Raw genomic sequence first — 14070 nt, 5'->3', positions numbered from 1 at the left:
ATTTGGAAAGAATACAACATCAAATTTACAACTTGTTAAATATTGTAAGAAATTAAAAATTAATAATGTGGTTATTTGTATGAGAGATGAATTAACAAATGTGCCGAAACATACAAAGAATATTATTATGAACTTAGAAGATAATAATGGGAACGGTTCTCATTGGGTTTTTAATAGTCAAGTCAATGTATTTTTAATCGTCAAGACAAATATTATTTTGATAGTTTTGGTCTTCCACCACCTGTTGAAGTCATAAAATTCTTACATAATGGTGTTTATCAAACATTTCAAGTCCAAGAATTAAATTCCAAGTGTTGTGGTCAATTATGTCTATATGTGTTATTTCAACTCAACAAAAATAAAAAATTTTATGATATTATTTTTAATCTAATATAAATGACTTATGTTGGTAAAGATGGTTCTATCTTTGGTGTATCTCAAGAACTGGATATTGATTTATCAAATTATTACACAAAGGCACAGGCTGAACGACATAAATATAATATAACCAAAAATATTAACATGAATAATGCTTATGAATTAAAAAATTATCCAAGCCCGACTGACGTGAATGACTTGGTGAGATTAAGCGATTTATCACAATATATATCCTTAAATAAAACGGCCGTGTATTCCAAAGATACAGAAGTGTTGATTTTATCTCCAGGTCATACAGAATTCACAGTTCGAATTAAAATAAATTTTTATAAAGAAGGGCGTATCGTTTGTATGAGAATAGAACAATGGGGGTATGATATGAATGATTTAGGGTATAATTGGTCATTTAAAATTAACCTCGAAGACCTGGAACAATTAAATCAGTCTCGTAAGGAAGAATATTATCCACTTGGTATCGAGAATGAGTTTTGTGGGGCCACGATTAGTAAACAACAAATAAAAGAATTTAATAAGGGTAAATATAATAATGGTTTTGCCCTTGTTTATCTCATGAAAACAGAAAAAACAGGATTATATATAATAAGTAAGGAAATACAAAATGATTTAACTATGGGAAGATGGGGAGGTGTTTCGTGCCATAATATTATTCTAACATATATTTCTAATACATAAATGACAGCAAGAAGGCTTCAAGAAAATTATCATTTCTGTGTTCAAGCATACCTTCAAGAAAAGGGTATTCGGTATTTTAATAAATATGTTCTTCAACATAAGAATGAGGTATTTTCAATGAAAGATTGGCATTATGCTGATGTTGATAAACCGACAACTTTAGATTTAATTAGAATGTTAAATAATGAAAAAATTATAAAGTTAAGAAAAGGTAAGGCTCTTTTAGAAATTCAAAAGAAATTTTATTGGTTTCCTGTTGTAAAAAAAATTATTTTGGATACAGGAATAACAAGAAATCCTGATGAATATATGTATGATATTCTATGGGGTGTAAGCGATTCAAGGATAATAAGGGATGAGGAAGGAGTTGAAGAAGAGAGGGAAGAGGAGGAAAAGGAGAAGAGAGAGAAGAAAGAGAAGGAGGAAAAGGAGAAGAGAGAGAGAGAGAGAGGGATGAAAGGGAGAAGAGAGAGAGGGATGAAAGGGAGAAGAGAGAGAGAGGGAGGAAAGAGAGAGAATGAATAAATATCAAAATATGGAAACCAGTGAGATTAAAAAAAGATTGGAGGTATTACAGAAAATAACTCAACCCACTGAGGAGGAAAACAAAGAATTGACAAGTCTATTTGCAATATTTTCTTCAAGACTATTGACATCGACAAGCTATTCATTTTAATTCAAGTTTTTCATTTTTATTTTTTTTTCTTAAATAAATGGAGGAGAGAGTGAAGGCATTTCTAAGGATTCTTTATGTTTTAAAAATTAAGATTCAAATGTGCATGTTGGAAACTAAAAAGGTTTTTGCACTCTGCAGGAATTTTTCACATAAATAAATGAGTTATTGTCTCAAATGTAAAAAGAAAACTAATACTAAAAATATTTCATATATTAAAAGTAAAAATAACAGGGTTATACAAAAAGGTATATGTTCGGTGTGTGGTTCAAAAAAAAATCAATTTATCTCCAAACACAAACTCGGAGGAGATATACAAAAGTTTTTATCAGGAAGTAAATTTACAACTACTGGAATACCAGGGGAATTACATCTTCCAGGGTATTCTTTCTGTGGTCCAGGCACAAACTTGGATAAAAGATTAGATGAGGCAGACAATCCTAAATCCTGGAGTAAGCCTATCAATAGAGTTGATGAAGTGTGCATGAGACACGATATTGATTATGGGAATACCACAACGTTGGAAGAAAAGCATGAAGCAGATAGAGAAATGTTGTATAATTTGTCTCTGATACAAAATCCAACCTTGAGTGAAAAAGTTGATTGGTTCATTGTGAAGAAGATGATCAGTGCTAAATTGAAACTTGGACTTGGAAATTCAAAAAACTTATAGGCTCTAATGATGTCATTAAGACTGAAGAGCAATTAGCTGATGAATTACATAAACCAATATTCACAAAGTTTCAGAGAAGGAAAGTTTATTCCAAGGAAGTTGATTATATCTGGTCTGCTGATTTGATTGAACTCAATAATGATAAGGGGTACAAGTATGCTTTAACCATTATTGATTTGAGGAGTAGATACGTATGGGTTGTCTCATTAAAAAACAAAACAGGTTATACTCTTATGTTAGCCTTTCAACAGATATTTAATAAAAGTAAGAGAAAACCTAAAAAATTGTGGACTGATGAGGGTAGAGAGTTTTATAACAAGACATTTATGAATTTTCTAAAAAATAACAGTATTACATTATACAGTACCTTTTAATGAAGGGAAGGCAGTTGTTGTTGAACGTTTTAATCGTACCTTAAAAGAGAGACTATATAAAAAATTCACACAACTCGGTTCACAACAATGGTCATCTTTTATTCAGGATATTGTGGATAAGTATAATGACACGATTCACACGTCAACAAATATGAAACCATCAGAAACATTTACAAAATTAAAATATGAAAAAGAGATTAATGTCAGAAAACCTAAGTTCAAAGTTGGTGATATCGTAAGAATATATAGGTGGAAATCTCATTTTGAAAAGGGTTATATTAAAAGATGGACTAACGAGCTTTTTAAAATTGTTGATGTAATAGATACGGTTCCTTGGACTTATAAGATATATGATTTGGAAGGGGAAGAGATTTTAGGTTCATTTTATTCACAGGAATTACAAAAGACAAAGATAAATTGAAATTTTTTGACTCCGCCCACACAAGCCCCACCCACATAAACCCCACCCCACACAATCCCCACACAAACCCCACACAAACCCCTCACAAGCTCCACACAAAAACTCCACCCCACACAAGCTCCACACACACAAACCCCTCACAAGCTCCACCCATATTCATCATATTCACATAATTAGTGATTAGTTAATTAGTTCCCCACAGACAACATGTTTATTTAATTAAAAAATTATCCACCCATCCAGACAAGCTCCACTCATCCACCCATCCACCCATCTCTCCACCCATCCATTTATCCACATAAACCTCATCCACATTCACCCCGCCCACATAAACCCTGCCCACATAAACCCTGCCCACACAAGCTCCACCCACATAAACCCCGCCCACACATGCCCCTCCCACCAAAGCCCCACCCACACAAGCCCCACACACACAAACCCCGCCCACACAAACCCGCCCACACAAGCCCCACCCACACAAGCCCCACCCCCTCATCCCCCTGTGCGCCCCACCTTTGACCCACCACCTCCATCATCCCACCCCCACCCTTCCCCACACACACACATGGGAAGGGAGGGATGGGATGAGGGGGTGATGGGTCATTGGGGGAGCGCACCTACCCCCCCCCACCCCCCCACTCCCCCAAACCCTCCCTCTCCTTCATGTCTTGATCCTCTTCTTGAAATTCAAAATCAAGTAATTGTAAACAAAACAAATATAATTTACTAATATTGAAAATATTAAATATTCATTTGCGAGAATGTATAATCTTTCCCAGCAATCTTCTTCAGATGTCTTGTGATTTCGAAACTCAGACACCATATTCTGTTTTGAAACAAAAAGTGGATAATAATTAGGTTTTATAAAGATAATTACATGGTAATATGAGTAAGCCTCGTTGACCACTGAATTAACACACCAGCCTCGTTGACCACTGAATTAACACACCAGGAGCCTGTCATCCTTTCAAGGCCAATAAAATGAATTCCAGTGTACTGACAAAACCGCATCCAAACTAATGATGCAACCAACATAAGACGACATTCTAAAGAGAGAGTGATATTAATAATAATTCAGAAACATTGACCTCCAGAAAATCATGTGTTGTACAAGATTGCTTCAACAGCTGATGTGTGATAGTGCTGAAAAAAAAATAATAAGTCAAGGGTATAGATGAAGAGACAGACAGAGAGAGATACAAAGAGACACACACACACACACACACACACACACACACACACACACACACACACACACACACACACACACACACACACACACACACACACACACACACACACACACACACACACATGCACACATACCCACATACACACATACACACATACACACATACACACATACACACATACACACATACACACATACACACATACACACATACACACATACACACATACACACATACACACATACACACATACACACACATATACACACATATACACACACAGACACACACAGACACACACAGACACACACATATATATATATATATATATATATATATATATATATATATATATATATACACACATACACACACATACACACACATACACACACATACACACACATACACACACATACACACACATACACACACATACACACACATACACACACATATACACACATATATACACACACACACACACACACACACACACACACACACACACACACACACACACACACACACACACACACACACACACACACACACACACACACACATATATATATATATACATATATACACACACACACACACACACACACACACACACACACACACACACACACACACACACACACACACGTGTCTCACCATTGGTTTAATTCATTCGAGATCAGAGGCCGTGATAAGACTTCGTACCAGTCATTATAAATGTTTTTCAATTCTTTTCTAAAATCATTGACCTCTTCAATAAGAGCAGAGAGAGGTAGGTAGAAAGACAGACAGAGAGAGATACAAACAGACACGGAAAGCGACACACACACACACACACACACACACACACACACACACACACACACACACACACACACACACACACACACACACACACACACACACACACACACACACACACACACATATATACACACACACACACGTGTCTCACCATTGGTTTAATTCATTCGAGATCAGAGGCCGTGATAAGACTTCGTACCAGTCATTATAAATGTTTTTCAATTCTCTTCTAAAATCATTGACCTCTTCAATAAGAGTATTCATTTGATGCACCTCATCGTGATATGTAAACTCCACTTCTTCCAAGGACCTGTCAGGAAAAAATATATATATCAGAATTATCACGATTTAATTTAAAATCAATTGCTTCATCGTTCAAAGAGGAACCAACTTACCAACTTTGTGTTGAGCTGTTTTGTTCATCGGAAGAAAGATCACTCATGTCTCAGTTGTAAAAATGAAAATCCCGTCTGGCAGAAACTTTGTCTGGCGAATCACTTATAAAGCAACGATGAGGAGATTGTTTAAGCATTGGGTGCGGCCACAGGAAATGACGCTTCAGGCGAGCAGCTTGGAAAATAACTGGGCGATTATATGAATCATTTTCAAAACATACTGAAAATGCCCTAAAATGGTTTTGATTAAACATGTTTTCAGTTCGTGTTCCGAGATAAAATATAAACACGAGACCTTGTCTCACAGAATAGTTCCTGTTTTTCTTTTCACAGCACGACCGTGTCAAAAAAAAACACTTCCTCATTTTCACGGCATGAACTGAAAACATTTGAAACAAAACTTTTTTTATGGCATGGTTTATACACAAAAATGATTTGCAACTCGGGCGGTGGCCAGATGAGATCATTAAGAGAAGTTTATCATTTCGTAATGGCACAAAAGGGGTATCTAAAAAAATATAAAGATTCAAATGTTTTGTTTGTCAATATTTTAGATGGGGATTATTGTGCAAAGAAAATTAAACTATTGAAGGAATTTGAGAATGAACAAATCTTTATAGGTTCAATGAGTGAGCTGTTCAACCCCCAGGTGTTCAATTCAATGAGGTTCAACCTCCAGGTTAAAAGGGGAGACAAATAAATATACCTTGGGATAAAAAGGGGGTTTATTTTTAGGGGGAAAAAAAGGGAATCGCTGAAAATCCCCCATTCATTTACATGGGGAAAAGTGAACCAGAATCAGTATACTCACCCTACTTAGGACCCTAAGATATCCAGTATATCCACCCTACTTTCGTATTTGGTCTTTGACCAGTATTATGACAACGGCATCAAGAAAGTCACGTGAACCGCTCGTGCAGGCAAAGATGCCAGTCGACGACACCAGCTGAATCTGTTGACGCCACTCCCTGCAAAAAAGATCGTTTTGACAGTGACAGAGAACAAAGTCCAGTTAATAAATATCATTTGCAGCGACATCAAAGACCATCCTGAAGCATTTTATACCAACACAAAGCTCATATTAACTGGACCTAACCCAATACCTATGGAAATTGCAGAATACCAAGTAGTGGAGAGGCCTGACCTAAGAACCACTCACGAAGAAGCCGATGTTATTAAGGTACAACAAATGGTCCTTCTCGCCTCATCAGGAGTTCCGAGTATCCGGGTAATTTCAGACGACACAGATGTATTCATATTGCTGTTGCATTTTTACCAACTGAAGGAACTGGCATGCAACCTTGTGATAGCTGGTACAAGTCGTGACGGATCGTCTGTTGACATCAAGGTGACAGTGCAGAAGCATGCACATATTGTCACCCAAGTTCTGGCAGCACATGTGGTGTCTGGATGTGACACAGTTGCCTACCTGTGGGGTATCGGAAAAGGCACAATTGTGAAACGCGTCAAAGATGGTTGTCAATTAAATTATCTTGGTGATCTTGATGCAGAATTACCAGATGTCATATCTGAAGCAACTGCCTTCTTTGCTGCTTGCTATGGATCCCAGGAAACAGAAGACATGTCCCGCTATTCGATTTGATGTTTGGTCTTCAAAGATGGCTAACAAAAAACTGACATCAGCACCAGAGTTAAAAACTCTACCACCAACCACTGTGGCTTTCATCCAACACGTTCTCAGGGTGCACTTGCAGGCAGCAATATGGCGGTCTGCATTAGATCCAGACCCACCATTGATCGATCCAACGAGTCATGGATGGTCACATGAAGAAGTGTCTAGCATGTTGCTCCCTGTGTCTCTGCCTCCAGATGTCATCAGAGCTCCTGATAATGTTCTCAAGATGATCAGGTGTGGGTGCAGCTCAGTGCGACCCTGTGCAACAAATATATGTAGTTGCTCTGCCGCCAGGCTCTCCTGTTCATTGTTCTGTGGCTGCCATGGTATGGAGGAATGTCAGAACGACCAAACAAAGTCTGTATCAGCAAGCGAAGCTGTGGAACTTGAGTGAACACTAGTTATTTGATTTATGCAGCTGTCTTGTATGTGAGATTGAGTGAAAGTAGAATGAAAGAAGTTCATCAGCAACCAATCAGTGTATTCATAGTTGATAGCATGTACAGACCCCTTTTTGGATTTGAATTTGTGTAAACCTTGCTTATACGTTTATTTGGTTATGTGTTAATAAAATTAGTTATAATTTGTAGTTACCTTATCATTGTATTACTCAACTGTACTGTTGGAAATAAAGATATACAATACAATATAATATACTGTTACAATACAATACAATATACTGTTTACCACTTAAATCGGGTTCATAGAGATTTTGGGCATAGTTACGGCTGAAAATAGTTCGGTCGATATTTTTTCAGTCAAAATATTATATCTAAATAGAAAAATTGCAATATAGACTATTATTATGAGTTGTATGGTTTAGTTAAACATATGAGTGTAATCCTTGACCCCCAAAACATGGGGTTTGCCACTGAAATGGGTTCATATCTCGATTTTTGGCCGCGTTACGGCCAAAAAAACGGTTTTGATGGCAGCCATTTTGAATTTTGCTTCTAAAAAAAATTGCTCAAGCGTGACAAAGTGGCATCACCCGGATTTGAGTTTAGTATAGTCTGTTACCAGAATCTGCAATAAAATTGTGCATGTACTCCAAAACACACCTAGGGTAAAATTCCAGTTCTGCATCCAGACTAATCTGATGAAAATGGGAGTTAAATATAGGGAAACTAGTAACTCAACCTTGGAGCTGCATTTGATCTTCAGTTATGGATTCTGTCTCTAATTTTGTTAATTTAAACTTGGTGCACATTTTGTTATCTGGAAACAGTTTTAATGCATGGTTTAACAGAGTTTTGGAAGTTCTAGATAATAAGATTAAGTTTTTTTAGTAGTTAGGGCTTGCTTTCACTGGGTCAGTCTAAATCAGTGTTTAAGAAGCAGAGTGTTCGTAAAGACATTCAGGATCTCTATGATAGCTCTGTAATAGTTCCAGTAGATAAGGCTGCAAATAATTTTGTTGTGGTTTGTAAAAAGTTTTATGTGGAGGTTTTATTAAGAGAGTTATGCATTGACACGGTTACATTCATCAGAAGAGGGAATAATACATATGTTCCTTGTCATCAGTCATTCCAAGATATTACCTCTGAGCATCAGGAAGTTTTAGTTACTAATTTCAGTATTGCATGTAAAGAGGTAAATCTTTGTATCCCTCAGATTTTTTGGATCCCTAAGCTTCATAAGACCCGTACAAAAATATGTTTACAGTATAGCGGGTGCCAGGCAGTGTCCCACCAAACAGTTATCATTTATAGTAAACTCAGGCTAACAAGTTGTTAGAGAACAGTTCAGGAAATATTGTTTATCAATTGAGAAGAATTCTGGTATTGACACTTTCTGGAACATTAATTATTCTTCAGAATTCTTCGATAGAATTAGATGCCTCAATATCAAGTTAGTTGAAGTTTTTGATTTTTCAACTTCAAATACGTACAAGTTTGTATTTCGTATTGGTGAGGGATGTTATGACTCTTCACTCGGCCGAGTAATGACAGAGTCGAATGAGGGTTTTCGAATGATACGATTTATTTCAGAAGATGGCACTACGCATGCGGAATGCAGCCCAAAGGCCCTTCAGTCAGGTGCCCCCGGACCACATTGAGATTCTTACTTCAAAACAGTTGTATATATAATCACACAAAAGCAAAACTGGGTGTGGACTATAAGTGTGTGCTAAGGGATAAAGAAATAAAGAAATAAATGCGGCAGTGGGCTTCTTTCCCCCCTCCCTAGGGGCCCTCAGGGAAGTTGGATCAGTCAATCCTCAGATTCGCAACCCAACAGTTCATCTTGCAAACTAATAACTTTCTAAGACTCCTACACCCCTACACTGGCACCTGCTGATAGCAAAAGCGAAACTCTGGTGATGACTAAGAACAGGAATGTGTGGGATATCAGCATACACAGTTTCCCCAAGGACATGCTGTTGTGCAGCTGCAGAGCCATAAAGGGTTATCAAAGACATAGTGAAAACAGCATGATACATTTAAAGCAACATTTTAAAGCAAGGTTTGAATAATACACAATTACAAGCAAGGTTAGAATCCCGACAGCTGATTAACACACAGCTAATGGTCCAAAATATGACCACCTAGCATATCATCATAACAGTTTCCCTCCTTGGTCATATTTTGACCATACCCAGCCACACCTGATACTCACCAACCGAGTGGACCCCTATTTGGTTCCTGTAGCAGCTACCCCTAGGCCCCGTGCCTGCCAAACGGGATTTGCAAATGCCGTGGATAGCCATCAACATTCCCCAAATGAGAAGTCCCCAACTGCCGGTGGTTCAGGTTAGCTTCTGTTGCCTTTTATCTTGCCCACTGCCACAAGTCTCCCATTAAGTTGTCATATACAAATTTGATGTTAAGTCCACACAATATTAAAGGCACTACAAGTCTATACAATATTAACAGCAACATTATTATTTAGGCAATTATACTCAACACTAATTACAACAATAATATTTACAATATGCAAATGTATTAATGGGTGAGCAGCACTGTGAGCGCTCAAGGCATGGTGTAAGCTCCTTTCTCAACTTGCGCTAGAAGACAAAAGAGTCTCATGAGATGCATATTTACATATAAGGGTCATACAAGTATTTTCCATACATTCCTTCACTATCTGGTATTGTCCATTTTCCACGATTATGCATATGCTAGTCAAAACACTGCCACATCTATCATAAACCTCCATCAGCATTTTACTTGTAGATTTCCTTTCTTTCTTGTTACAACTTCCTGTATCTTCGTGTGTAGTGAGATGTATGAGTCCATGTTTGGCTTACCTTTTCACTTGAAAGTTCGTTGAGTAATCAGTAATACCTGGAAGAGTCTTCCCCAGGGCGCCCTCCGCCAGAACACCTTGTTGGCTCCTCAGCTGGTGGGGGCCGGGTCTGGGTGGGGGTCGGGTCTGGTTGTGGCCCCATACAGAGGTCCTCGGGGTCTTCCTCCATGAGTTCGCTGTTAATTATTATGATGGCCTGGGTGAGGGGTGAGGCTTCACAGCATTTCTTTAGACAAATGGAAATGAGACGTTTGATCAGAAATACTCCAAAAATGATTCCCATGATGATTAGGATTGCTGCCCCTACCAGGCACAGTAACCAGTCTCCCCAGTCATGAAATATAGATCTCCACCCTGCGTAACCCTCCTTGCGTTCCACTCGATCGCTCGTGAGAGCTTCAAGCCTTATAGGTGAAAACACCTATAAGTGAAATGTGTTCTTCTCTGGGAGGTTACTGTATTTTCACAAGATTTCACAACTGTACTCCAAAAGGGTTCTTTCGGGGCCCATGGAACTTGGGTAATTAGAGATGCGTGTTGACCCCATATGAATCCTATTTGTGCAAAGTGCCCCCACTGGGTTTTTGTCTTGCGTTTTGTTCTGCCAAGCCACTTCTGTCTTTTCTGCATTTTCTGACGTCCCCCTTTGCCACGGAGGTGTATACGGTTTCTTTGGCTTGAGTGTGTTGCCTAGTGATAGGTCCCCCCACAAAGGAGTAGTGTCAGTACCAGGAGTTGCATATTGTGTCGTCAAAGGTTCTGTCACTGTCTCCGTTACTACAAGGTTTACAGCATGCCACTGCACTGAACACTGCAGTCAACTGCAACATAATGACAAGTATTTGTGTAAAAGATTATTTTTAAATGATACCTCCGTACGAGGCTCCCACCATGACTAGAGCTTGCAGGACTGGAAGTTGCTCTGGGTGCGTGGTGAGTGGACGTGAAGGCCAGAGACCTTACTGTACACTACTGTGGATTTTGATCAGGCAAGCATACCTTCCATCCATCTCCCTTGTCTGACGGCCAGTAAAGTGTTCTGGTGTTCGTTGCCCCATCTTGTGGTTCTGGGGCGCATCTCAATCTGTTCACCATTCTTCCTAACTCCCCTGCACTATGTCCGTTACTAACTGCCATTGAGATGTACGGTGTTAGTCCTTCTCTGTGCTTCATTAGTTCGCGCTCTCTGGCGGCTTGTTTCACCTCCACCGCCGCTCCTTCCTTCCCGATCCATCGGTTGGTTGTCATCAGAGAGCGTTTGACGGTGTAATCTCTATGTGCTTTGGCCACGTATTCATAATCCTGCCCTGTTTCATCGTAGTCAACAGTGAGTGCAGTGCAAAGCCAATTCCATTCCTTCCAGATCGATGTCGTTGCTAAGCAACCGTTCCTCTACATCCCTTTAATTCCGCTTATGCTTCCCAAATCCAATGAATTTATCCTGACAGATAGAGGCTCATATAAAGACAACAGACATGCTTTTCTGTCCGCTTCCAGACAAACATCTCGACCCCGACAGGCAGAGAATCGAAACGCTCCCTCGTCAAGGCCCACGATGGCTGCGTGTTCAAACAGCACGAGCCCCGCCCGTAATTTTTCCCAAAAACACCGCTATCCTCATAAGTGCGTAGCCTACCAAACGTCCTTGTTCTTGGATGTCTGACATGTAAACTAGGACAAATGTGTCCAAGAGCCACGTCCTAAAGGTTTTGTCTTCACCAGAAGAAGAATAAGAACAACGCGGAACTCTTAGAGCCGGCGTTTACTACGCGAGACGCGGCTAAAAGATAAACCCACTTTAAATAAAATCCGTTCCTTGTTCAAAGCATTTAAATCCTCCTTTCCATCTGTTGTAGTAATCAACAATAAACCTTTTTGATCGGCTTTATTCTCACAAAACCCATACGCATATCTGCAACAACATAAATATACATAGGTAAGAATAACAAAATACAATAACTTGTACACATAATACTGAAGGCAAACTCCATACTCTAATCCCAATTACATTCCTCAGAGTACACCATTCCTAATACAGTATACTACATACCATTACTGTTCCAGCACGACCCTCCACGGAGCACGCGGCATACGAGTCATCACCAGCCACCGAGTCATCACCAGCCACCGACCCCCATACACAGTGCTGCCACATCCGCCCAATCTCCGTTGCCGCTAATCACAGTACGGCACTTCATTACCACAACACCATCCATCCTAAATCCCTCGGTCCTGCGCCTCTTCCGCGTCTCTTTTTTTTTTTTTTTCTCTTTTCCTCTTCCGGTCACGAAGCCCAATCAACAACAACAACAACAACAACAACAACAACAACAACAACAACAACAACAACAACAACCGGAACAAACATATATATATATATATTACAGCCTTGTTTCAAAGCATTGTCGCTTCCATGTTCCGATAGCGCGTGCACTCGCCTCGAAACACAAAATCGAGCGATCCTTTGAAACGTCAATGTCCTTATTAATTAATTTTACCACAAAGCTATCTCTTTAAAATCTAGTTTGTCCACCATATTCAAAATCAGCCGCCTCGAGAAATTCTTGTACATTGCTCCGACAAGCAGGCACATTCACAGCAGGGTGTTAATTGCACTTTCAAGTTTGACAAAGCGCGCTGGGCCCATGCGTGATTACGTCATCACGCACTCACATGAGCAATACGTCTTATCAGCGCGTTGGTTTTTACGATCAAACTCACGGAACAAATATTTGACGACATCTCAAATACGTTCGTTTTAAATCGGAATTTTTACAGAATCCTAAGAAGCGCCTCCCCATCTTGTAAAATGTGCTAATCCATTTCGTAAACCCTCACGATAAGCTGTCCTTCGACGGGACGATTTCGTGCTTTCGCGCGCCTGTTAAATCGTATGGCACGTGACGTGACACGCAAAAGCGCATAAAATAAGTTTTTTTCCCAGATTTACGAAAATCAAGTATAAAACATGCTTAATGACCCCAACAATGAAACCAGAATTGAAACTGACGTTAAAACGAACCCGTAACGTCGATCAGCCTTTCGAAACATGCAAAGTGGAAACAGAACTGAATTTGAATTTAAAAATCAAAATGATGCTCCGTGGAGACCATCCATTTATCACGTACAGTGTTCAAAGCCAAAACAGCATACAGAGTTTATCGGACCATGAGAAAACCCGAACGTTGGTCCATTTGACATCCCCATTTGACAAACTGTCTGCTGAAGTGGTTTTAATTATTCAATTCCCCATCCAGTTCACACACACACACACACACACACACACACACACACACACACACACACACACACACACACACACACACACACACACACACACACACACACACACACACTCTCTCAATGACATTTTCCCATCACTGAATTAACAACACGTGCAGAATCGGTCATCATGGTCCTTCCTCCAGATTTGGTGTGCGCAATTCACCTCGTCCAAAGTCTTCACATTGACGATGACGACCCATCATTATCTCCATACAAACATACAAGTTGTTCCACACATACAAGTTCCAGGTTGGAACACTCAACTTACGTCTAACACAAAACTCAACCTTCCC

The 14070-nt window shown here is 39.4% G+C and overlaps 1 protein-coding gene and 1 long non-coding RNA gene across 9 annotated transcripts in view; one reads left to right on the top strand and one right to left on the bottom strand.

The window, feature by feature from the left end:
• CEP290 (centrosomal protein 290) overlaps positions 1–14070 on the top strand; it is a 252833-nt gene that overhangs the window by 130364 nt on the left and 108399 nt on the right. The window lies entirely within an intron of this gene.
• On the bottom strand, positions 9209–13276 carry LOC147029895 (uncharacterized). Its single transcript, XR_015056122.1, has 2 exons — positions 12543–13276; positions 9209–12404 (listed from the first exon to the last, which is right to left on the bottom strand). It is a non-coding gene; the product is annotated as an uncharacterized LOC147029895 (long non-coding RNA).

The sequence above is a fragment of the Eptatretus burgeri genome, chromosome 3 (assembly GCF_056783735.1).
Source record: "Eptatretus burgeri isolate ZD-2024b chromosome 3, Ebu_testis_v1, whole genome shotgun sequence".
Classification (NCBI taxonomy): domain Eukaryota; kingdom Metazoa; phylum Chordata; class Myxini; order Myxiniformes; family Myxinidae; genus Eptatretus; species Eptatretus burgeri.
The sequence above is the reverse complement of the archived record's forward strand: the minus strand, read 5'-3'. Positions and strand labels throughout refer to the sequence as shown.